Genomic DNA, 24243 nt, shown 5'->3' with positions numbered 1-24243 from the left:
CTGGGCTCAGCAAGGGACCAAAGCTCCCCAAGGTGGTGGCATCCATGTCACTCCATCCTCAGTCACCCTATAGGAGAATGCTTGAGCCAGCAGGGACCGTTCTAGTTTCGGAAATCACACTGTACCTATGCCACAAATCCTAGTTAGAACAACTGGTAGTAGTCCCATGCCTGGGCTTCATTCCTGTTTCCTGTGAATTTTCACTAGGACAAAACACTGAGCTTCTCCCTACAACCACAGATGCCTTGTCTGAAGAACCTGGGAGCACATTTGCAAGTCACTGATGCAAAAGGACTCAATTTTTTTGATATAAGCAGACATGAGCCAAGTCACTTCTGTTCCCAACACATCAGGGTACCCCCACCTCAAGGTCTCTGTCCAGAACACGTGGAGCACCAACTCTTGTGAAAGGGAAGCGCCTCCATTGCTCAGTGGGTGTTTCTAAAGCAGCTTGAGGTCCCGATGCAAATCCCTACAAAAGTACCAACTCCCAAAGCAGCAGCTGACACTAATGCAATCCTGTATCCGGTCAAAGAAGGCACCAAAAATAAGAAACCATCAAAAGGCACAGAAACAAGTAAACAAACAAAAAAGCAAGGGAAGACAAAAGAGGACAACAACAGGACCCAAAATAGATTCCTTGTGCCACACACACATCAGATTTATGGCATAAAAACTTTGCAAAAAAACTTGTTCTCAAAACAGCCCGTCAACATTTACTCTGCTGTTGGAGGAAGCCTACTACTGTCTGACACCCCTACTCTCTATTTACAACAACTTCAGGCTTTAAGGAAAACCAAAGTACATTAATTGAGGATTTTTATGAGGCTCAAAATGACAGCTGCATTGTTATACGTTCTATAAGCAGCAAAGCAGGCTGAGAAATGGGGAGGACATCAGAGAAGCAGTATCCAAGGCCAGAATATTCCCAAGAAAACCTTAACAGCTCCTCCACCTGCCTTTATTCCCAGTCATTACAAACAAAGGCCAGGTGGGCACTAGGACACACACCCTGGTGAGCCTCCAAGAGGGCACTGAGACAGCCAGTGAGGAGGCAAATCCAGCTGCAGACACGGCACCGTGCCTGAGCTGCGTCTGATACACAGACACAGCACCAAGGCAGAGGCAGCTTGGGACCCTCCAGCTTGGAGAGCAGACAGAAGATGGGAAGTCTCCATGCTTGCTTCATATAGAGCCACAGAGCCTTGCAATTCTGTGCTGGAATTTCAATGGGCCTGTGAAACAACGTGCCCCACTCCCAGTATTGACAAACTCCAGCTAATTTTGGAACTGTAAAGAGCATTTCCATGTGTGCACAGACAGCAGCAAACTGCTGCTCCTCAACAGCAACTGCCACCTCAAATGGGTACCTGGCTACAAGATGCCCACATCCACAACATGAACACGTTCCTTTCGAGGCCCCATCCCAGGAGGAACAGTAGAAGCAATAGGAAGGCAGTGGGATACACTGCCAGCCTCCAGGCTCACAGCACCCTCAGCTCTGCCTTGGTACAGACCAGTGCCTGGAGCTGGTCTTCACCAGGGGAGAAGAGCAGGGCTCTGCCTCTTGTTTTGTTTCCTTGCAGGACATATTGAGATACAGAGCCACATGTTGAGGGTACCAGCATGGGACAATGCCACAGAACTCACAAATAACCTCAGACAACTCACTGTCTTCGTGTGCCCTTTCCTGTTCTGTGAGGAACTCAGCTCTCTCCCTCGCTTCTTAATGTAAACGAGAGGTTGCTTCTATTTTGTCACATCTATGAGACTTTAAAGAACCTAATAAAGAACCAATTTAGTTTCAGAAATCTGACAGCAATCGTGTTGTTAGTCAGCACACGGTACATGCACTACAGAGTCAACAACCTGGAGAACAAAGGAAGAGAAAATGGACAACAAACTATCTCCTGTGAGTTGAGAAAAGAGGAAGTACTGGGGGGGAGATCAACCTTTGGAAATGCTGGATTGCTAGGACAAAAAAGGGTCAACAGAAGTGAGAACAGAGCCTGTACACTGATCTGTCCCTGAGGAGGAAAAGACAAGAAAACTGTAGGCAAAATAATTTTACTAAGTGGCAGAAAATGAGAAATGAGCAAGACACTGTTGCCAGGATCAGTGTCTAAAAAAAACCCAAGAGAGAACAGCTGATATATTGTCTGGTCTCAGACAAAATGAACCTGTCTAAAGGCACTATTGTTTAGGCAAAATTGTGCAGCAAAGACTAAATGCTCTGGTTACAGAGTCGTGCGTCACCGTGTCTGTGAGTAACCAAAGAGATACTAGAGGTGTCCCAGTGAGATGGGTGACAGCCCCAGACATGCACCATCTGCATTACAGGGAGCCTGATCTCGCTCTAGGGAAATGTCCCCAAACAGCTCAGCCCCCTGGACCATCCAGTGAGTGTGGGAGAGTGACAGGCCCAGAGAGTGAGAGCATTGGCATTGTGCTTAAAGGAACACAGGACACACAGAGACACAGATGCCTGAAAATACAGGCTCTGTGGTCCAGAGCACAGCACAGGGAGATGCACACAGAACAAGGCTCAGCTCAGAGCAATGCAGTAAGCACAGACAGAAAGCAGAATAACTTTACAATGCAGTTTCTCCAGAAAGTAAATAACAAGTGTGAATGCAGTACCCGAGGATGCTCCTGTGGAAAGAAGGATCTCTGCAGTACAACATCAGCAGACAGACTCTCTCAACAGTCAGGCTGTGCCCAAGAAGCTGCCAGCCACTCTACAGCTATGTTTGCTGCTGTGCCATTAAATCAAAGACAAATTTGATTCCAGCTGGGTTTTAGAGCCAGCTGCAGTGATAAGAGGCAATCTTAGACTGAAGAAATGCCACCAAACATTGGAAATGTAGAATAAAAAAAGTGTTCTGAGGTCAGTGGACAAATACAAGCTTTTAATAAAAAACCCCTCGCAAAACCAGAGGCATTATCACTTTATCTTGACAAAAGCTGACAGACAGAACCATTCACAATTTGGCAGCAGGTCTATGCAAACATGAAATGATGAACATATTTGATAAATAAGTATTACAATTTTTGTAAAAAGTTAAGTCCCTACAAGGCCTTACAAGAAAGAGGCTTTGATTAAAAAACTAGAACAGAAAAAAAAAAGACCACAGAACACACTAAACCAATTAAAAACCACACTAACAGGCCACAACAACTAACCATGATCTATAAATCATCACTGAGTGAAACTGTTCCCAGTGAGGTTAATTCCTGGCCCTGCATTTACCTCTGAGGTCTCTGAAGAAACAATTAAAGCCAAAGATGCAATGAGCACCTTGAGCTGGAGCAGCTCTGCAGACTCTGAAGTCTGGGAATATCTGAGGCCATCAGCTCACACTGCAGTGACAGCCAGTGCTCGGGGCCAAGCAACTCCATCCTGGGGGTTCCTCTGCAGCAGAGGGTGGGGTCAGGTCACAGCAGGGACCTGGCCAGACACAGGTCCTACCCCACTGAAGGGGGTGCCCGTCAGCCTGATGTCGCTCCTAAGCAGAGCAAGGCTGGAGGCAGCCACAGCCACAGCCTGTTCCTGAGCTGGAGACCCAGACCAGCCTTTGGCTCTTCAGCAACACAAAGAAGCTGGTACACAAGAAGTTGCTCTGCCACTACCATGATTTTTCAGCTCCTCCCTAATTTACAGCCTTAGGCAGATGGCTGCTTTTCCTTGCCCAGCCCTGAGGTACCGAAGTCCTACACAGCAGCTCACAGCAACACCAAGATGCCTCAGCAGCAAACCCAAGGAGAGCAAGTATGGAAAGCCAGTGCCCCATCCCATTCACCAGCTGATGTCTAACAGCTCACAAAGTCCATCTGCTCAGACAGAAAAGGAGCCACCAACTATACTCCCTGTAACATGACATGTTCACCACACCTTACTAGTCACCAGCAGTGTCTGGGTCACAAGCCCAGCAGAAAGGACCATGAAAACAGCCCCAAGGAGCACTTCCGAGGGATAACTGCCCCTGTTCTTCAGAGAGCATCAGCCTTCAGCACTTCCTGGCTGGTCACTAATGGCAGCAAAGACATGCAGAAAGGGAAGTTTTACAGAATGACATGTGCAGGTCCCAGTGGAAGAGAAGACAGGAGATTTACAGACCAAATTATTACCCAATTCTAATGGGAGACTCTAAGAGATTTCAGCATGCCACAGCCAGTAATACAATACTGGCTTCTGGATGGGCCTGATCACAAGAAAAAAAAAAACCACTGCCCTCTCTTTGCACGACTACATGTCATGATACAGCAGCCAGCACTGTCCTCAGAACTTCTGTCCATAACAGGCACCATCAGAGTGCCCCTGTCCTGGGTGAAACAAGTTCCAGCAACTTGTACCTGCTCACGCTCCAATCTTTCTAGCACTGCTTGGCAGATCAGAGATCCACCCCACCAGTGAGACACACAGACCTGGGCTAGGAGAAAGCTACAGTAGAAAACTAGCCAAAGATCTACTCATGTAAATGTTCAGGGGCTTTTTACCCTGCCCTGTGATAAATTTCAGAGGGAAACTTAAGAGCAGACTCTAGGAAAAGGCAGTGACCACCCATCCTCTTTTGCAAAATTAATCATTTCTTGCAGCTCAAACAGCTCTTATTTGTCATCAGAAACAAAGTAAGACAATAAAACCTTAGTGTACCAGGAGAGTGAAAATATTTACCTTGCATTGAGTAAACTTTTCCCAAGGTGCAGGCACAACTGTAAACAGGAGGAAATGTTAAGAAGAAAAGACAGGTAGAAGTTGTTTGCAACTACACACCTCAAAGCCAGAAAGGATATGAAACTGGATCTCCTCTCTTCAGGAGTAAAGAAAATTGTCACAAAGAACCACAAATTATTTATTAAAGAGAGTATGATACCACAGGGAAACAAAACAAAACCTAAAATAATCTAGATGTAGACATTTTTATCAAGAGAAACCAGATAACAGTATATGGAAGACAACTCTCTCCTTTATTATCTTTAATTCAATTCTGCTTATCAGCATCGTCATTACAGCTGAAAGTGCAGACTTTAACACATTTCAAGTCTTACTCATTTCCCACCAAAGTATCCGAATAGACTCCAGTAATGTTGTATCAGATTTCTATGGGCCCTTCCAATCTGAGAGCTAAACACTCCTTTAAGAACTAAATGAATTCAGCTTCCTTGCCTTTGTGAGGAAAAGCCCTGGCTGCCTGCCCTTTCTCTGACTCAGACACACTTGGCCCAGCCATGAGAAGGGCTCCGTTCCCTCTGCTCCCACCGAAGTCAAGGGCATCTCTAAGGCTCAGCACGCTGAAAACCAGGCTGTCTGCCATGGGGGCCAACGCCAAGATGCCAGCTAGTAAATGCACAAACCCTGGGAGGAAAGAAAGTGTGAAGGCAAAGCCCGTGGCTCAGAATGGGCAGCCCTGTGCCGCTTTCTGAGCGTGCCAGGCACATGGAAGTCCTGCTGCACCACTGGGCACGATTCTCCATTTCACCCTGGGACCTGCGAGTCTAATTTGGGCTGACGCAGAATGGTGCACGCTGAACGAGCCTCTGCTGCAAAATGTGGACCATCACATCATGGTTTATTACTATTTCATTATCTTTAGACTCTTCAGCCTGCAACAGCTCCCAAATAAATTCAACATTTAACAGATCTTGTTTCTCCATTACTTCCTGTGTTTTAAAATATTTTTATTCTATTATCTAAAAAATATTTATACAGAATGGTAACATTTTGTGCACCTGAAGACTGATTTATCTCAGGTTTATAAAGCCCTTCACCAGCTACAATTAAGTAAATCCCTTGACACAATATAGGTAAATGCCAGTAGCAGCCATCCCTAATTCTAATAATCTCACAAAACACTTCTGGAGCTCAGTGAATTCTTATTAGACAAATCATACACTTGTCTGCAGAGCCAGAATTCTGGGTTTTCCACTGCTGAAAGTCTCACCCTTTCAGCCTAAATGAGAAAAAGCACTAAAGGCAGGCACTGCAGGCTGTACACCACATAGCCTGTGCCACCCAGAGTTCACCCTTGGCATCAGAAATTGGACACAGCTTAGTCGAGCTACCCAGAGCACAGAGCTTACAAACTAGGAAATAAATGCACAGAGATTAAATTGCCACTCCAAATTACCCTAATAAATCTATGGACGTAAAAATCATATAAATCAACAAACATGCCACCACCTGTCCCTCTGTCCCTGATACACACCTCAGGAGCCCAAACTTCCCCTCTTGCTGCCAAGAATTCACCACTAGCAGTTGTAAGCTCTCCAGCTAAGAAATGCACCTGAAGTGCCCTGATTCTGCCCCCTGTACACAGAGCATCTAATATATCAAATCTATATTCTGAATTAAATTGTACAAAGCATCTCCGTACTCCAGGGAACAGCAATCACTGGCAGCTGAAAACAATGACAGCAAAATCATCTTTTGCCCTAGTGTACTGTTGCACTTGCTAGTACAGCCCAGTGCAGATACAGGTCTGTGGAAAGTTCACTTCATCATCCCTCTATCTTGAGCCATCACGTATTTGCAGCACTAACTCTTATGTACCACACACTTGCCTTGCCCTTGGAAAGGTGCACACCTCTGCTATCTTCACATTCTGACATTCAAACACTCGCCTGCAGCTCTAGGGGGCAGGTGTACCTGATCCCACTCCTCACTGAATACTCTACATGCATTGCCCATATCCCCTCTGCATGTCTGCAGCCCCTGATCCCCTTCTGCTACATCGCTTAGTGGCTGACTTCTTTCCAAAAATTAATTCTACTATTGATATCCCCGTAATTTCTCAGTGAGAGCTGAGGCCTTTTAAAAATACAACCTTCTATGTCCAAATCAAATCCAACAATGAGAAGGACTTTTCCTGTCTCACCTCCCTGTGCAGGAGCACAGGAAGAAATTACAGGAATTTGATGTTCTCTTCTGCTCTGTAACTGACTTATCAAGGGGACTCTGGCCAATTGCATAATCACAATGTGCCTCAATTCTCTCATTTCTCAGTGGGTACAATTACTCTGTAACAAATCCCTGGTCACTTGGGACTGATCCTGTACTTCAGATCTTGCCTCCCTGCAGGCATGTTGCAATCTGACAGGCACAGGCCAAGCTCCTGGGAAAGCCAAGGTCTCCGATTGGAGTTCGGCATGAATTTTTCAGCAAGTTACATGTCAGTGGCTTGAAAGAGAATCTTTTCATGGGAATATGCCACTATTCTGGAAGGCTTCATCAGAAGGATGACAAGAAAGAGAGGGAAGAGCGTTTCTGTTTCCTCAGAGAGCATCTGAAGAAAGTGCAGGCTTTGGGCTGCTAACAGGGGTGGGAAACCTGGGCTGAAGGCAGGTACCAGCCTTGCAGGTAGGGGATCCAGATTCCCCAGCACAGTTTTTCCATTCCTCTGTGAAAACTTCTTAATAGCATTTCTTCCACTCCCACTCTTTTCTAAAAAGCTTTAAAAGATCTTAGTGCCAGGGAGATATAGAAGAGAAAACGACTTCCAACCTGGCCCTACAAGAGGCAGAGCTCAGGTTCCACTTACCTGGAAGTGGTGCTGTGTATACACAATGACCAGGGTATCACGAAAGGAGAATCTAAGCATGTCAGAATCTCCACTCAACCTTCTTCCAAAACAGAACCAGCCTGCTGGCCAACTCCCAGGGATTCTGTGTGGATTATTAATTAATTAATGGCTGGTGAGTGCTTACAAAAGGTAGAAGGTGAGGGATTGCTGTTATTTTCCAATATTATCATGGTTTTCTGACACATAAGCCACAGGCAACTTGGATCTATCCTTCCTATGAATCTGTAATGCTGGATTCTACACAAATCAGTTCTTCCAAACACAACATGTTGAGTTATAACAAGTGAATGATGATCTTGGCCTAGAACCTTTTAAGAGAGCTCTGGAGATGGGCACAGGGCCACACACTCCTAATATGCAAAGGCAGCTGTGACATCACTGTGCCCCAAGAGACTATTTGAAGAGGCCCTTCTGCCAAAAGCTACTGTTCACCCAGAGATGCTGGCAGAGAGGAAGATGTGTCTCTACTAAACCATTTCTATGTAGCATCTGCTAACTTAGCCTAAAGTGCCACCAAAGGGATTTGGGATAACTTTCCAACCTCACAGTGACAAAGGCTGAGGTAGACATTCTTCCAGCTTGGCACTATGGACAGTACCTCCCACCAGAGCGGAGGAGAGGACCACCAGGACTTGGATCTACTGGAATACATCACCTTCCCTTCAGCTCCTTCCCCCAAACTGTCAACATGGAAGACACCAGTCAAGTGCCTCCTTAGAAAACTACTTATTACAATCTAAACTGTAATGGCAATACATCTAAAGTTGGCCTAACTCTTTCAGCAGCCAATACTACTTAATTTGACAATCCAATTGCACAAAATGGATCAAAGCTAAGGCTGGAATTTGCACAAGAACGTTTACACTGGGTGTCTACACCACTGAAAGCAGAGGATTTATAAGTGAAAGAGTCAGGCTGCTGCCATTTTTCTGACAAGCCCAGAACTTCTTTCCAGTTGCTAAAGGGGGCTGCAAGAGAGCTGGAGAGGGATGTTTTACAAGGACATGTAGTGATAAGAGAAGGGGGAATGGCTTCAAACTGACAGAGAACAGCTTTATATTAGATATCAGGAAGAAATTCTTTACTGTGAGGGTAGTGAGTTACTGGCACAGGTTGCTCAGAGAAGTTGTGGATGCCCCATCCCTGGAAGTGTTCAAGGCCAGGCTGGATAGGACTTGGAGTAACTTGGTCTATAGTGGCAGGTGTCCCTGCCTATGATAGGGGCTTGGAACAAGGTGGTCTTTAAGGTCCCTTCCAATCCAAACCATTCTATGATTCTATGATGATTCCTCCTCTCACAGTGACAGGACAAAGTACCTTAATTTCTTTGTAAGACAAAAGATCAAAGAAACATCTACTCTCCACCCAAAGCTGTGCTTGCAGTTCTGAAAGATGCTCCCAAGTTTGCTTTTCCAGCAGGCACATCAGGACAAGACACAGACACCTCTATCCACAAGTGCCCTGGTGAGCAGCTGGACCATGCTACTTCCACGGAGAAGCCGGAGGAGAGATGCACTCCCCTCTAGCTGCAGCATCAGCATTTGCCCCAGAAGAGAACACTGTAGTTGTTTTGGTTCCCCAGGAATTACACACCTCTACTCTTCACACAACTACTCTCAGTAAAAAATCTGCTTTAACGACTTGCTGGCAACAGCTGTCAAAAATCCAATTTATGTGTATGTATGTGCACACAGCAGAAATTAAGTGTTTCTCATCCAGCTTTCTCACTAATCTCCTTTTTACCAAACCCTGTGGATGTAGGGTAATGTGACATTAAAAGGACTCGGGTAGATTATCAGTTCAGGCAGTGTGCAACACCTCCATTTCTAGGTGTGCAATCGCCTGCAATTCCTGATAATGCACCTTCCCAAAGGCTTTGGCAAAATGTGCCTTTGCGGCAGAACATCAAGAGACAATGAGGCAATAAATTCTCCTCTCCATCCTGCCTTTCAAGAGATAAACGACTTGACAAGTTGAGTGATAAAGAACCAATCTAATTATGTGTCATTAAGCTGCAACTAATACTGGTAGAGAATGGATAAGGGCCTGCTGGTTAGAAATGCTATCAAGGAAAATCTAAGACGTGGCATTAAGGCACACCTTGAAAATAGAACACATTTTGTGCTTCTCCTAGAAATACTTAATTCTATTCCAAGCCACCACCTCTTGTTGTTGTATTTGACATGAGCATTTTACACCACATAGAGTTCTTTCTTCCATCAAGGATTTTGTGAAGGAGTCAAAAACCAGCATTTACCAACAAAACAGAGCCTCCACATCCTCTCTGGTAAAACAAAGCTCATCTCACTCTTCATTTAGAAAGAAATTCCAGCCTGATCAGAAAACACTGCCAAACCTCACTGCACAGCTCATTTGCTCCTCATGCAAGGCCTCCACCTGAATCCGTACCTGGACTACCCTGAACCAAATTCCTGTGCTGAACATCTTATCCGTAAACTTCTTGCCAACTATGACCAAAACCTCTTTCATTTGCTTTCAGAGAATATGATGGGATTCAGTAATGCAGCAGAGAAATTACTGCCCATTTCAGGTGCACACGGAAGGCAGTGCTCAGCTCCCATGGGAATCCAGCTCCAGCTGCATATGCCTCACCATCCATGTGGAGAGCAAGTAGTTCTATTCATCTGCCAAGCAGGAGTTTCTTAGGCTTACTGAGCACACACCCCCACACATTACCCTCAGGGCCTGGTCAAGTTTAACATCTTCAGTATCAAGAACCCACCTAAACTTGTGAAGTATTCCATATTTTTAACAGGTCACTCAGAGAAGCTGTGGATGCCTCATCCCTGGAAGTATTCAAGGCCAGGTTGGATGGAGCTCTGAGCAACCTGGTCTAGCGAAAGGTGTCCTTGTCCACGGCAGGAGGTTGGAATTAGATGGTCTTTAAGGTCCCTTCCAACCAAACAATTCTGTGATTCTATACGACTGAGACAGCTCCTGGCAGTTCCACTGATCATTCGGGTCCTGACCTCCGACATCACCACAGCAGGGGTTAAACAGTGGTTCTGGTATTTGCAATGGAAAACCTGGGACCTGCTTAAGGATCTGGGACTGCATTCCTTTAAGTATGAAACAGGATTTATATCAGATAATACAAATCTTTGATGACTTGTGAGCTGAAGAGGAAAGTTGCTCTTTGACTAGTTCCACTGATTTCTATGACTGAGAAGTCTGAGGGAAAAAAAATCATAAACCCCCTTCTGATCTGTCTTCTGATCCCACAAAAAATTTCCATGTGGCTAGTATGTGAACAGCCACCAAGGCAGATTCTGTGCCAGTTTTCTGGGCTTGTACCATTCTAAGCTCAGCACAGTCTCACAACAGTTGAAAGCTGGGCCCTTTATCAGAAGGTGAGTGTCCTGTGTTACTGATGGAACTCAGCCATGATTATCTGGACAGACCATTATATTCTTCTAGCAATTATCATCAGCACTAATATAACTTTGGCTGCTGCAAACTGTAAGAGTGTCTTGATCTGATTTACATTCAGGAACATTATATAATAAGGTGCAACATATGATCCTAGTCTCACAAGCTGATACTGCAGACTGTGTAAATGGAGATGAATCACTTCCCAAGTCTTTGCAGAAGGTTTGTTTGCCCTCATAGAAAAAAGTTTCCATTCCTCCAAAGGCCACATGGAGTGCAGAACCACGTATTCTTTCCTGCCTATAAGGAAGCACCTCCAGGGTAGGAGCTCTTTTCTGAGTGACTGGACCTACATCTGCAGCCATGTACAAAATGCCTGTCCCAAGATCTCCTGAGAAAGGAAATCTTGTGAGAGGCAAAGGACTTTGAAGGGAGTTACAGAAAGAATGAACATGTGCTGGAGAACAACAGAAATCTTCAGATCATGTTCTGATTGCAAATGCTCTTTAGGTGCCATACAAACATGAGAATTGATGTGTTATTAAACACAGCTATTTTATAAACCTCATTTCTGTAAATTAAATGAGAACTTGAAATCAGGCCATATAATTGGAGGCAGAACTTGGCCAAAAGCCATTATTTTTCATGACTGGCCTCTAGGCCAGCAGGTGTTTCATTAAGCACCCAGATAGTTAACTCAGACTAAGGGAACAGTAGTGACAGATTATTTTTTGCTGACAGCAACCCGACCACTGAGCCCTGACACAGGTTTGAAAATCCATTCAGGTCCCAGAAGCCTGACTGCAAAACAATTCAAGATGTGGCAAGACATACATCCTCTATATCTAAGACTTACCTAAGATGCTGCTTGGAGTTTGTTTTCCCCTGCTCTTTCAATTCTATCCTGTTTATATGTCTAGAAATTAAAGTTAAAGGAGAGAGTGGTAAGATTTTTCCAAACATCACAGGAAAAAATACAGGAAAACTGTCTTCCCATAAAGTATCAGGCCAGAGCTGCAATTACATTTTCACTTGTTTTACTAGACCCATAAAATACCACTTGTGCTGAACAGGTGCAGGGTGACACATCAAGTTTTAAGTATTGCTCAAACTGATCAAGAGCACAGGCAAGTCCCCGAGTTGAGGAGAACCAGCTTTCTGGCATGACACCAGCACAAGCCCAGTGTGGCAATAATTCAGGCCCCTCCTTCTGCCTTCAGTGTGAAGCTCAGACATCAATAAAGAAATGCAGCTCCCCAGGCTGTGGGATCCTGGGTACCAGAAATTCTGCTCAGCGCCGAGTCTCAGGCAAAGCACAGGGAAGGAGAGCCCAGAGGAACAGTCTCTAAGATGTGGTTCCAGCATCCACAGCTGGCCTAAATTTTACTCCACGCCAGGAAGCAGCTCCTTTCTCACAGATGGCTGCTGTTACACAGCGCTGACACCCACCACGGAGCAACTGGGCATGCAATATTAATAGCATCAATGAGAAAATTAGGAGCCCACATCAAAGCACTGAAAGTTGTTTTTGTAATATTTGCCTTGAAAACTAGGTGGAAAAGGAAAGGTATTACACTCAGCTAAGCATGTTTAGAGGACTTTCTTTGTAAGATGTGATTCTGCAGCTTTCAAACACACACACATATGCAGAATGACCCTAAGGATGGGGGAGTGCTGCTGTCAGCTGTAACTCAGCAAATCACAAGTTGCATGAAGAAATAAAAATCAATGTTGCTCTGAAATTTAGCCTGGCAGAAAAGTCAAAGCTATCACAACAATACAGCTGGGAATTTCTGCTGTGAACATGGTTTTCCTACAACATGGTCATCCCCTTGGAATTTGAGTCCAGAGATTCTGATCTGCACTGCACTGAAACCCTGCACTCAACAGAAGTTCTGAATTCAACAGAAGCAAACCAATAATGCAAACGTAGTACAAACTCATTTGCTAGAAGTTTTCTAGTAACAGACAATGATATAAGAGCATAATCAATTAATCTAATAAATAATTTCCCCTCCTCCATTAAAACACCAACATTGGACCAAACTACATAGAGCCTGTTTGCATCAACAGTGGCAGCACAGCTGAAACATGGGTGAAAATGCTGTCAGCCATGTAATCTCTGTAAAATGACCCTTGGATTTGGGGATTTGTAAATTAGGGACAAGTACAAACCACAGAAATATTATCATGAGGATACAGTGACTGTCACTGTGTCCCTTTTGACTGGAGTTGGGACTGCTCAGCCCCAGCCAAGTCTCCACATGGGCACAGCTCAATCTGAGCTCCTCTGCCTGCACTCCAAGCAACTCTGTGCACGTGTCTGCTCTGAGAGCTGTAAAGGCATGTGAGTGAAGATGTGCCCACGCCCTGCAAGGTGCCCATCATCCTCCTGTCCTGCTGACAGCTACAGGCGTCTCTCACTTCCAGCTTGGAGGACGTGTGCTCCACCACTGCACGACACAGTGAAGTCTCCATGTGATTCTAGATGCGTTTCTCTGATAGCTGTGCTACTTTAACATCCACCCACAGTGAGAACCTGACATCTTTTTAAGTAGTTTGTTGAGACACTACAACCTGATGACTCAACTTAGTTATTTGTCTTAACCTGCAACAGACCTTGGAGTTGCACAGTGAAATAAGTATAGGCTATTTCCTCTCAGAGCAGGTGAAAGATGGAATTAACAACTAATCCATCTGCTGTACTCTGCTCAGTTAACTGGTTTCATTTTGAATCAAGCCCTGCCTTTCTTCTGCTTCATCCCATCTTACACATGTGCAGCCTCCCTGCCTGGGCTGGCGCTCAGGCCAGACAGTCTGAAATTACATCACTGGCATCTTGATGCAGCTTAGATGTCATCACCTCAGGTTACATAGGAACACGGGACTGGGAGAGACCCACTGGGTCACCAAGTCCAGTCCCTGCTGCCTAGGCAACCACGTCACCTACCCCCTTTGTAAATGAATCAAAAATAGTTATGAACCACACTCCACTGGGCACACCCCAGGGTAGGCATGAATGATACACTGCGGTGTAAACTGACTTGGGAAAAAGTACACAGACACATCCAAGACAAATTAGAAACTGCAGTAGGCAGGGAGGCAGCTTAGTCCAGTGGCCAGGGAATGGGACAGGCAGGAAGAAGGCTGGGGCCTGCTGGCAGCTCCTGTGCTTCCCCGTTCCACTGGCAGTGGCTCCATCCCTCAGGTTTCTCTGGGCTGAGATCAAGACAACACTGTCCCTCCTTCCTTCTTAGATTGCTTTCAGCACTACAGACAAAATGAGGGACACAAGAACTAACTATTTTTATCCACTTAATCTCCCAAGCAGAGTTTAAAGCCCATTTTAAAGCCCTCCTTTGCAATTCAGTCTGTGGATAATTTGCTACCTGCATCTCCATAAAGTTTAACCTGTCATAGCCTGGCAAAGGTGTAATTTCATCCCCAGGCTCTTCTGACTTGAGACCATGGAGCTTCTCTTTGTGGATACAGTATCAAAGCAATAGCTCTGAGAGACAACAGCCCTTTGCATCTCACAACCCATGCATTATTCTCTCTAAACATAGTTTAACAGGCCAGAATCAAAACTTTTTCTCACCCCTTATGTCTCCTCCCCACTGTGCACACTTTAAGAAAGAACAAACACAGATAAGAGCAGCAGACAGAGACACACAGAGAGGATGGTTTATCCCACAGGCAGAGGATTACTGCATCATGATGTAATGACCTTGTTCAGAAAAGAAAAAGGTTACTTACACGACAGCATGAGTTGTAGAAATACCACCTCCCTTCCAGAACAGGGTAAAATAATGTCCATTTAAAGTTATGCTGAAGACGATGTAAAACACTTGTCCAGTGAACTGGAGAAAGACCAAACTTCACCCCGACTGGCCTGGGTATAATCCCTCTCCAGACACACATAACACATTGAACTAAGCAAGCAGGGGTATTGTTCAGCTAAGAATGCAGAGAAAGGAGATACCATTCCACTTTCTATCTTTGTGTTTGCATCTTCAAACGTCCAAGAGTCCCCTCTGTACCCTAAAAAGTACAGGGCAAAATCAGCTACTTCTGTGTTTCACTTCAGATGCAACTACTAGAGAGCCAACTGTTTCATTTGCCCCCTGGGAAGACTTTATTTGTATTTTTATTGCTTCTTTTCCCCCTCCCCCAGAACAAGCAGAAGGAGGAAGGCCACATGATGCCCATATACGAAGCAATCCCATGAAAGAATAAATTGAGGTCAGGCTTGTTCTCTCTGTTTAGAAAACATTTAGGGCATCTTTGGCCATGACTAAAACTCCAAGGCTGAGTTAATCACATTTGTGACTACAGGTTCCTCAAAGGGACTTGTTTCTAATGAATTCTAAAATGCTATGAAAATAACAGGTATGGTATTTACCACTGAAAACACTGTAAAAGAACACTGATGTTACTGCCCCAGTACAGCACACTTATTTCTCTGCACTGCTGTTATTCTGCTAAAGTGAAGCGTATGTTATTAAAGCCAATATTTACCAACAGATACTACAGTGGTGAAAGTAATAGAGTCCTTCCATGTAAAAATAGGCTTCCAACAGGAAATAAAAGGCATTTGGCAAGTCTTAGCCCGCCAAGGGCAACTGCTACATGTCCTGTTTCCAGGACAAGAAAGCCCTCCAGTTACTCCAGATACTTCCAGTGGTGAATGCTGAGCTTGTCTGGTAAGTTTTCCGAGCCCAGTGGAAATCCTGCAGCAGACACTGAAACCTCTGAGTCTGAACTGGCACCAGATGCTTTGGAAAACAAGAGAATTGCATTTTGTTACAGGAATATGAGAAGGCCAAAATGCTTTATTTGTCAGCAGAGGAACAGTCACTCTTCTAAGAACACGAATATTTTGTTAAGTTGTTACAAAATCAGACTCTTCCAAGGAAACCCTGCACTGAGCAACAGTGCCATGTGCCAGCTTACAGTGCTCTCTACACGTGTATGAGACAGGAAATGTATTTTCTATAGTAGATGAACAGCAATGACAGCCTTCAGACTAGAGTATGGAATATAATTTGCAGCAAATTCCAACCTCTCAAGAAGCAGCCTACAATATCTCTCTACTAGCTCAAAGTCTCCATACAAAGCCTAACTCAACATCCTGCGTTTACTGCAGTGTTTCTTCTCAATTAAACCAAGGAAAAGTGTATTAGCCATACATCAAAACTGCATTGCAGCTAGAACTGCCAATTACTTATGGCAAAAGTAGGCTGATTCATCCGACTGTATGTGGGCCTTGGCTGGAGTTTTCCCAAAACGCTACAAGAAAAGAAGAAAACCTCAGTGAACCTCCCCCTCATTCCCACTCCCTCCTCCCCCCCAAATCACAGTCAAGAGGCCTGTGCTTGCAAAAGCAGCATTTCCTGGAGAATTCTTTATCCAAATCACTCCTTTTCTAAATTCAGACGAAACACACAACAACTCAAAATATATTTGCATATGATATATACGCGTACAAGGACAGCCCTCCCAAACACTCACAGGCGAAACGCAATGCAAAGTGCCTAAAACACTCCTAAATCCCCAGTCCACTGGGATCCCTACATCTCCCATTGCAAATCCCATGGCCACCTGTGTAGCATGTAATGGCTACCTGACAACACTCACTTGGCAACCAGCCTGAGCAGGGGGTGGGGGGCCTTGTCTCTTTGCTCAGAACACTCACAGAACAGAACATTTCTGCTAAGCACAAGCACATCCTAAATCCAGACCCTTTACCGAGCTCCCTGTTCCAATGCATTTAACACCTAACATATCACAAACAGCAATTTGCCATCCAACATGTCCCTCCTTCAGCTTGTGTGTTTCAAATGAGCCTTGTGGCCTCGGGGTGCCAGGGCTCTTCTCTCCCTGGCACTGCTGGATGGAAGAACCACAGGTCTGCTTTGGAAAAGGACACAGCAAGTAACACTTCACCATAAATTGTCCTCATTAGTTCAAATGGACCCACTCAGGCACCTTCTAGCCTAGGTTTTCAATGTCCCCGGCCACACCAACATCCCTATTCCCCACAGCGAGTTCAGGACACAAAAATTCAATCATGTTTGCTTCTAACTGCTGTCTTCCATCGCTATGACAGCACCCTACTGATGACCTTGGGCATCTGACTCCATCCTTTTGTTTCCAGCATGTTTGACAGGAGTTAACCTGGCACCCAGCCTCCCCTGGAGCAGTCAGGCCCTGCCTTAACACATCTCTGTTTTTTTTCCAGGCCTGACCCTAAGCCATTTATTGTAAATCTTTAAAACAGTTTTCACAGAAAATATGCTTTGAGATCCTCAGAGTGCAGAAAAGACTTCTGAAGCATGCACCTACTGCTCACTGCCTTCTGGCACCAACATTCAAAACTCCAGCGAGCACAGCGGGAGAGAGCCTGAGCTGCCTTTCCATGGCTGAGGGCACGGGTGGTCAGACATGGATCCATGGATCACAGCACAATGCCTCACCAACACTGCAGGGCAGACCAGTGCAAGGCATCTTCTGCAATGACCCCACCAACAAAAGCCAACAGTCTAATGAGAACTTATACTTTGGAGGCTGTTTGGAATATGCAAGAGCACAGTTTTTACCTCTCCTTGCCCAAAAGTAAGTCCTGTTATGGGTTGACTTTTAGATTATGTTTACCAGACTGCTCCTGGGGTACACACGCAGCTATGGGTAATGTCTGTTCCAGTACACAAGCAATTACACTCAGGAAAACCACTGCAATAGATTCAGTCCTCGAACAGAGAATCACACCTGTATAGCTGTACCCATGAGGCCAAGCTCTGCCATTCTGCTGGGATCAGCAATGCAAACACCATGAAATACAGCTCAAAAAGTACTCAAGAATCTGGTAAAAGACCTCTTGTGTCATGTGCAGGCCTGGAAACTTCGTTCATGTGCTGCTGCTCACCAAAAAGTGAGAGGACAGAGATCTTGCCACATCAAGGACTTAGAACTGGAAAACTACCTCATATTCATATTCCTATTGCTTTTCCTTATTCCATGAAGAAGCCTGGCATTCACCCTGCATGTCCACAGTGCATCACAGACCATGGGAGAAGATCGACCATGCCCTGAAGAGCACATTGCTCAAAAGCTCTCACTGTCTGCATTACAGGTCTTAGATGTTTTGTGGACAATTTACTTCCGAAACCCACAAAGGCAGCAGTAGTTCCAGCATTTCAGTAGGACTGTAGCTTTCAGAAAGGGTCCAGGACACAACCTCTGTGTGTGAACTGTCAATATCCTGCAGAAAAGAATAAGACTCCACTCCCAGATTACTCCTTCTGAAGTGCTTAACATTATTCATCAACGCCACTAGAAAGGAGGATTCTGGATTCCCCTAGTGAGAGGGAACAAGAGCATGGACAGAAGGTGTGGGACAGGATGTGGGGCAGAAATGAAAGGGAAAACTGTCCCCATAGACTGCCACTCTAGATACTTCCAAATATTACCCTGCCTCTTTCTGTTCCATGCATCCTATGAAGTGCAAGGAGCCTCCTCAGAAAGAAACAAACCAGGGAGCAAATCTGTCTGCTTTAGTCTTTTTCCTTGCTAAACATCTTACTTCTTCCCAAATTGAATTTCCAAAGTCTCTGGAACGAAGAGAGGAGAGTCATAGCACAGCACAGCTAATGTAGACCATATCTGTAGGAAATAAATAACCAGGATGCCAACCTGAGCTGGCTAGGCCTGCTAAAAAGATCAAAGGAGGATGTAAGCAGCTCTTTTCTGGAGCAGGCAGGCATCGTTTCAGTGTTGAAATATTCATGCACCAATAGGAGCTGTGGTATCAATGTCTGTCCCTGATACAAACAAACCTGAGCTCAAAGCATGACAATCTGTGTTGTGCAGAGCAGAATCACAATTAAAAGCACTTTGCAAGCCTCCATTTCTGCATGCACATATTTGACAGCTTTTCTGGTGACACTTCAAGAGCATCCCAAATGCAAGTCCACAATCTTCTGCCTGTGAGGGCAGGAGACATTAAAAACAGTTTTAGCAAATGCCCAGGGTTTTAATTGTGTGCCTTCCATTCTCCCCTCTCAGGTTTACCATGCACCAGCAGCCCCATGTTTCATCTGGGGAGTGGCTGGGTGCACCTGATAAATACGAGCTGGCATCTGGGCACTGCAGGTTGAATCAAGACTCTCTGCAGGGAAGCACCTGGAAAATTTCTGATCTGAAGGATTTTCTCCTTCACAATAGGGAATAGAGAAGGAGGAGACAGAAAACATTAGGCCTTTCACTCCCCTTGAGAGACACACAGAAGTGTGTGTCCTTTCCAAATAAAGCAAACAGTAATTTTTTGATGCCAGCAAATGGACAGGGACTGGGGGGGGGGCACAGAGCTGCTGCCCCTTCAACAGCACCGTCTGGAGAAATGAGCACACCCAGGTAACACGGAAAGAAGATGTTTCAGTACTCCCCTAGTCACGTGCACCCAACTGCACACACACCCTGCAGAGCAGTGCTGAGCCTGCTAAGGTGCCAGAGCATTTTCAACACTTGAAGATTAGAAGGGAAATGAGAATGGTCCGGCTCTGGAGTCTGTGCTGTACTGCAATGTCAGCGTAGCATCTTGTTCCAGACTTAAGGGATCTACAGCTGGACAAAAATGACACTGCAGTACCCTGACTTGTGGCAAAGCCAAGCTGGACCCCAGCACAGCTCTCACTGGTCCAGGTGCGAGGTATCACTTTCAGAAGTCAAGGGGTCACATCCAAAATCTTTGCTTCCATTTCCCAGAGAAAGGACACTTTTGCCCTCAGGATAGCAAAGAAACATGTAAAAGTTTCCCAAAGATTCCCTGAACATGTTTTGGGGTCCAAACTGCCTTAATTTGCTTCTAATGGCAATAAAAGAGTACACGACCAGAGCAGAGTAAAGGATGTGTATCCAACCTCAACTGTGCCGTTCCCCATCTTTACAAGCCCTACATGGTGCTATATCAGGTCCCCCACCTGTACCACACTGAGCCCCAAAGCCAGCCCTGTCACGTGCAGGCACTGAAAACTAATCACACTGTGGAACTGGCAGCAAAGATTCCAGGGCAGAGATATGCTTTGTTCTGCATCAGTCAAGAGTCAGCTGCATCTGCCCATACACTATTAGATAAGCAACGGAAAACAAGAAATAACATTGGTAAATAAGCACACTGAATATATAACAACACTATTTTACCCCTAAATACTTAATGCGCACAGTCATGCTGGTAAGTCTTTAGACCAAAACAAAGCAACATTCATGGCAGAGATTTCCCAACTGAGCAGGACACGCCCCTGTTTAAGAGGGTCATGATTTCCAAGTCTGCCTCTAGAAGGGACGATATGACGCTGGAGATCCCAGCACCCAGAGGTGCACTTAGCCCATTGCTCTGAATCAGACTTGCAGGTTGGGCTGGTGGCACATGCTGATACAAAGATCCTCCCAGCCCAGAAGCCAAAGACCTGGAACGCTTGTAGGTTTGCCTGTCCCCCACCCAGGGCTTCCTGGGGTCAAGAGCTCCAAAAGCTGGGGACATGAGACTGCATCAACAACATCACACACAGGCTTCCTGGTCTGACTGGGTGGATGCCCACACTGCTTGTCCAGAGCAAGGTGTACCCACCTGCCACGTCCCACACCACTTGGTTGAGATGGTGAGTGCCACCTTGCAGCCCAATTCCCTGTCTCAGGAAACCCAAGAAGCCAACTCATAAACAGGGCACTGCCAGAGCTAAGCTGCAGCTGTGCAACTGAACATCCAAAATGAAGGGTCCCTGAGCTGTCCCCAACAAAGCCCAGTGCTACACTTGCTGTTCGCTGCACACAAGCCACAGCTGCTGATATTCACCTGGAAAAGATCTCCAAAACTCCATGCACTGAGCCTGACCACTAGCAAACCACAGATACTTCTGTCATATTTTTCCACTACAGAATTGCTCCGAGGAGCAGAAGACACAGCAGCGACAGCAGGTCTGAGATAAGAGGTTCACATCAGCGTCTCTACCTGTGCTGACCCGGGCCCAGTGAAACCTACCAATTACCACTTGGCCTAATGCCATTCTCCAAGTAACAGGCAAATCAAAGCCAACATAAAAGAAGAAGAAGATACACAAGTTCAACTATTTGTGTCTGAAAGGTAAAAAAGCAAAATAGAGCTGCAGGGAGAAAATGCTAGCTAAACACAAAATAGCACTGGCAAGTGAAAAGGTTTATTTCTGCAGGTGTAAGTTAATTCATGTTTCTCCTTTCCCCTCCTACTGCTGCCCTCCCCATTAAGTTCCTGGAAGAAAAGCTTCAAGCACCTTTGGCATGAGCTAAGGATAGTAATGAAAGAGGAAGATCACACTGGGCTCCCGCCTGCCCACTGTGCAGCACAGCAAGGAACAGAAATCAGTACTCAAACCAGCAAGGCACAAACTGACAGCACTGTTAATGTCCCAAAGTCACAGGGTGTCCAACCAGAGCAGCAGCGGAAGTCAAATCTGGCAACATCCCCCCTGTGACCAGTTCTGTGCAGACATGGCTAAAATTAAGGAGGAGTTGAAGGCAGATCTGAAAGACCTTCAGCTTCCCAGCTGGTTTTGATCCCAGAACACTGGCAGCTCCAGGAACACTTGGATCCACAGTCACAATTAAAGTATTAAAAGAAAAAGAGAAGAAGGGTTTAGGTAGAGGGAACAGGAACTGAAATGGGACTATCCCCACAAACCGGCTCTCCTCTAGGAGCAAATGCTGCCAGGCCAGGAGATGGCTAACACAGGAGCTGCAACAATATGTTGCAGAGCTGAATGTGCCTCACCTATCCCTGCAACTGCATGTATAAAAGCTGCAAAGAAATATGGGAGAGTGGAGGAAAACAATCTCTTGTGCCCAGTTTTGTTTTTCCAGACCTTGTGAGCTGGCTCAGGACACACAGGACAATCTGGACTCCAACTTCCACATTTTTTGAGTTTTGGTCAGATCCTTACATAGAAACTGCCCAGGGAACAGTCTACTTGGAAAGTTTTCTCCTGTGGGCCTCCCCTTACACAGTCTCACTTGGCTTGTTAGTTTAGAGGGTACAAAGCCTCCACCAGACAGCCCCTACAAAAAGCCAGCATGCTCATGCTGAAGCCCTGAGGTGAAGGAGGCCCAAGTCCAGGGCCTGTGACAGTCAAAGCAGCTCACCCTGGGCATTGCCTCCTGCAGCACTGTTGCCACAGCTGCCTCCTAAACTGTTGCTGCTGCAAGCAGTGGCCTATGAGGCCGGAAACTTAATACTGTAACAGGAGCTCAGGGCTCGCAGGAGCTACCGAGACTTACTTTTAGTTATCCAGAGTCACTCAGCGAAGAAATGCCATCCATGCAGCTCTCAGTTCACAGCACAACCTCCTCTGCAGCCCAGAGGCAGCTGCAGCCCCTCACCCGTGAAGTCAGGCACCCCCCAGCCCCCCACACCATGTGGGCCACAAGCTCCTCTGCCCAATTCCACGCTCTAGGAATGCAGCTCCAACCCATGCAGCCGCAAGCACCGCTCTCCCTCACCAGCCTGTGCTCACGGCAGAAAACCCGGGCTCAGGGCAATCCTTCCCTTCCATGCAAATAACCTGTCACGGCAGCCTTCACTCCTCGGCCTTGAACAACCCACCAGCCCACGTGCCAGGCCTGAAACCCACTACAGCCGACTCCTGATTTACTCTGTATTCTGCTCACATCGCTGGGTAACCTGTGACTGGAAGCCTGAGGCTCCTCTGCAGCCACGTGCCCCACTTCCACTTCCCACTTCCCTGGGCAGAGCGTCCTCCTCCCGGGCAGCTCTGGAGATGTGCCCGGGCCCCCTTCTCCCCGTCTGACAGCCACGGAGAAGGTGGATTCACACGAGAGGAGCCAGGGCAGACGATCTCATGTCATCACCCCTCCAGCCGCAGCGCTCCCTTCCCTGTCCCCTCGGGCTGGCAGGCACAGCCTGGCTCCGGCCCTCTCGACAGCCCGTCCTCCTCCTCCTCCTCCTCCTCCGAGGCGGTTCATGTCTGAGAGCGGCTCAGCAAAGCCCACGCTGATCTCCGGCCTCCAGGTTCCCTGTGCTGAACGGCATCCCGGACCGTGCCCAGGAGGACAACAAAAAGCAGGCTCCCCTCTCCCGCAGCCCCGGGCAGGTGGAGCAAAAGGGACACAAAGCCTTTAGGAGCGCCTGCCAAACACAGACACCCAGGCTGTTCACTGCTGGCTTGCACTGTGCCCACCTCGCAAACGGAGCCACGCGGGGAGAGGCAAAATCCAGCCGCTCGTCACCCCTTGGGGCTGCAGGTCCCGAAACAGCCCCGCTCTTCCCATCCCGGGCCCACCATCTCTTTCAGCTGCCGCTCACTTTGAAGCCATGGTTTCTGCTGCCTGAATTTCCTCAGCCTTCCACATTCAATACCTCACTGCATTTAAAGCACGGCTCGTTTCTGGCACTGGTGAAAACTGGATCTGAAAACTGCCTCAATGACCAAAACAAGGTGCCACTCGTGCCGAGCGCATCCCCTCTTCCCGGAGGAGGGGAGCCTGGAGCAGCCAGACATCACGCCGGAGCACTCCCTCAGCTGCCTGGTGTGAAAGTCTGGGACAAAGGGACAACCCAGCACAGGGACCGGCTCCAGTGTGGCATCAGGCACCACCAGGCACGCACAAGGAGAGACCACCCTTCCCTGAACGGATTTCGAGGAAAAACTTGGCAGGTGCTGCTGAACGGGTCAATCGGATGCGCGTTGTCAATAACGAGTATTAAAAAAAAACAAAATAAAAAAAGGCAAAGGCGGAGTTATTTATAGCCCAGAATTTCTCACTGCTCTGCAGAAGCGCAGCCCAGAGGCGGCATTGTTGGGAGATGGGGAACACACGCACCGCGGCCGCGTTCATGGCCGGTGCCGGCGCTGACACAACTTCAGCCCGGGCCGCGGCTCTGCGGCTCGGGGAGCCCTCCCCGCAGGACACCGGTCTCCGGCCACCGCCGGCCGCCCGGCAGCACAGGTGTCACTCACGGCAGCGGCACCGCGGAGACGCAGCGACAACCCCGGCACCGGCGCAGCCCGGCCCTGCCCGCGGCATCCTCCACCCATCGCCGGCACAGACGGGGCGCCGCAGCCGCGGCCACGGGCACCGCGCTCCGCCGGCGGCCGCAGGGCCCGGCCGGGGTTATCGGGAGCCGCGGTGGGTCACTGCAGCCCGGCCGGGTTACCGGGAGCCCCGGTCGGTCATTGCAGCCCGGTCGGGTTACCGGGAGCCGCGGTGGGTCAGTGCAGCCCGGCCG

At 47.0% G+C, this 24243-nt stretch overlaps 1 protein-coding gene across 3 annotated transcripts in view; it reads right to left on the bottom strand.

The window, feature by feature from the left end:
• Nucleotides 1-24243, bottom strand: part of PAK3 (p21 (RAC1) activated kinase 3) — a 119149-nt gene that overhangs the window by 35701 nt on the left and 59205 nt on the right. The window contains exon 1 of one of the 3 annotated variants that reach the window (XM_027645199.1): nt 23975-24009. The exons of 1 other annotated variant lie outside the window; for it this stretch is intronic. The gene's annotated coding sequence lies outside the window, so the exon portion shown is untranslated. Of the gene's footprint in view, nt 1-23837; nt 23855-23974; nt 24010-24243 lie in introns of those variants that run through there. One more of the 3 variants, XM_027645203.1, reaches the window with a different exon arrangement.

This window comes from Corapipo altera, unplaced genomic scaffold, assembly GCF_003945725.1.
Source record: "Corapipo altera isolate COAL_440 unplaced genomic scaffold, ASM394572v1 65, whole genome shotgun sequence".
NCBI lineage: Eukaryota > Metazoa > Chordata > Aves > Passeriformes > Pipridae > Corapipo > Corapipo altera.
This window is presented reverse-complemented; position numbering and strand designations above follow the sequence as displayed.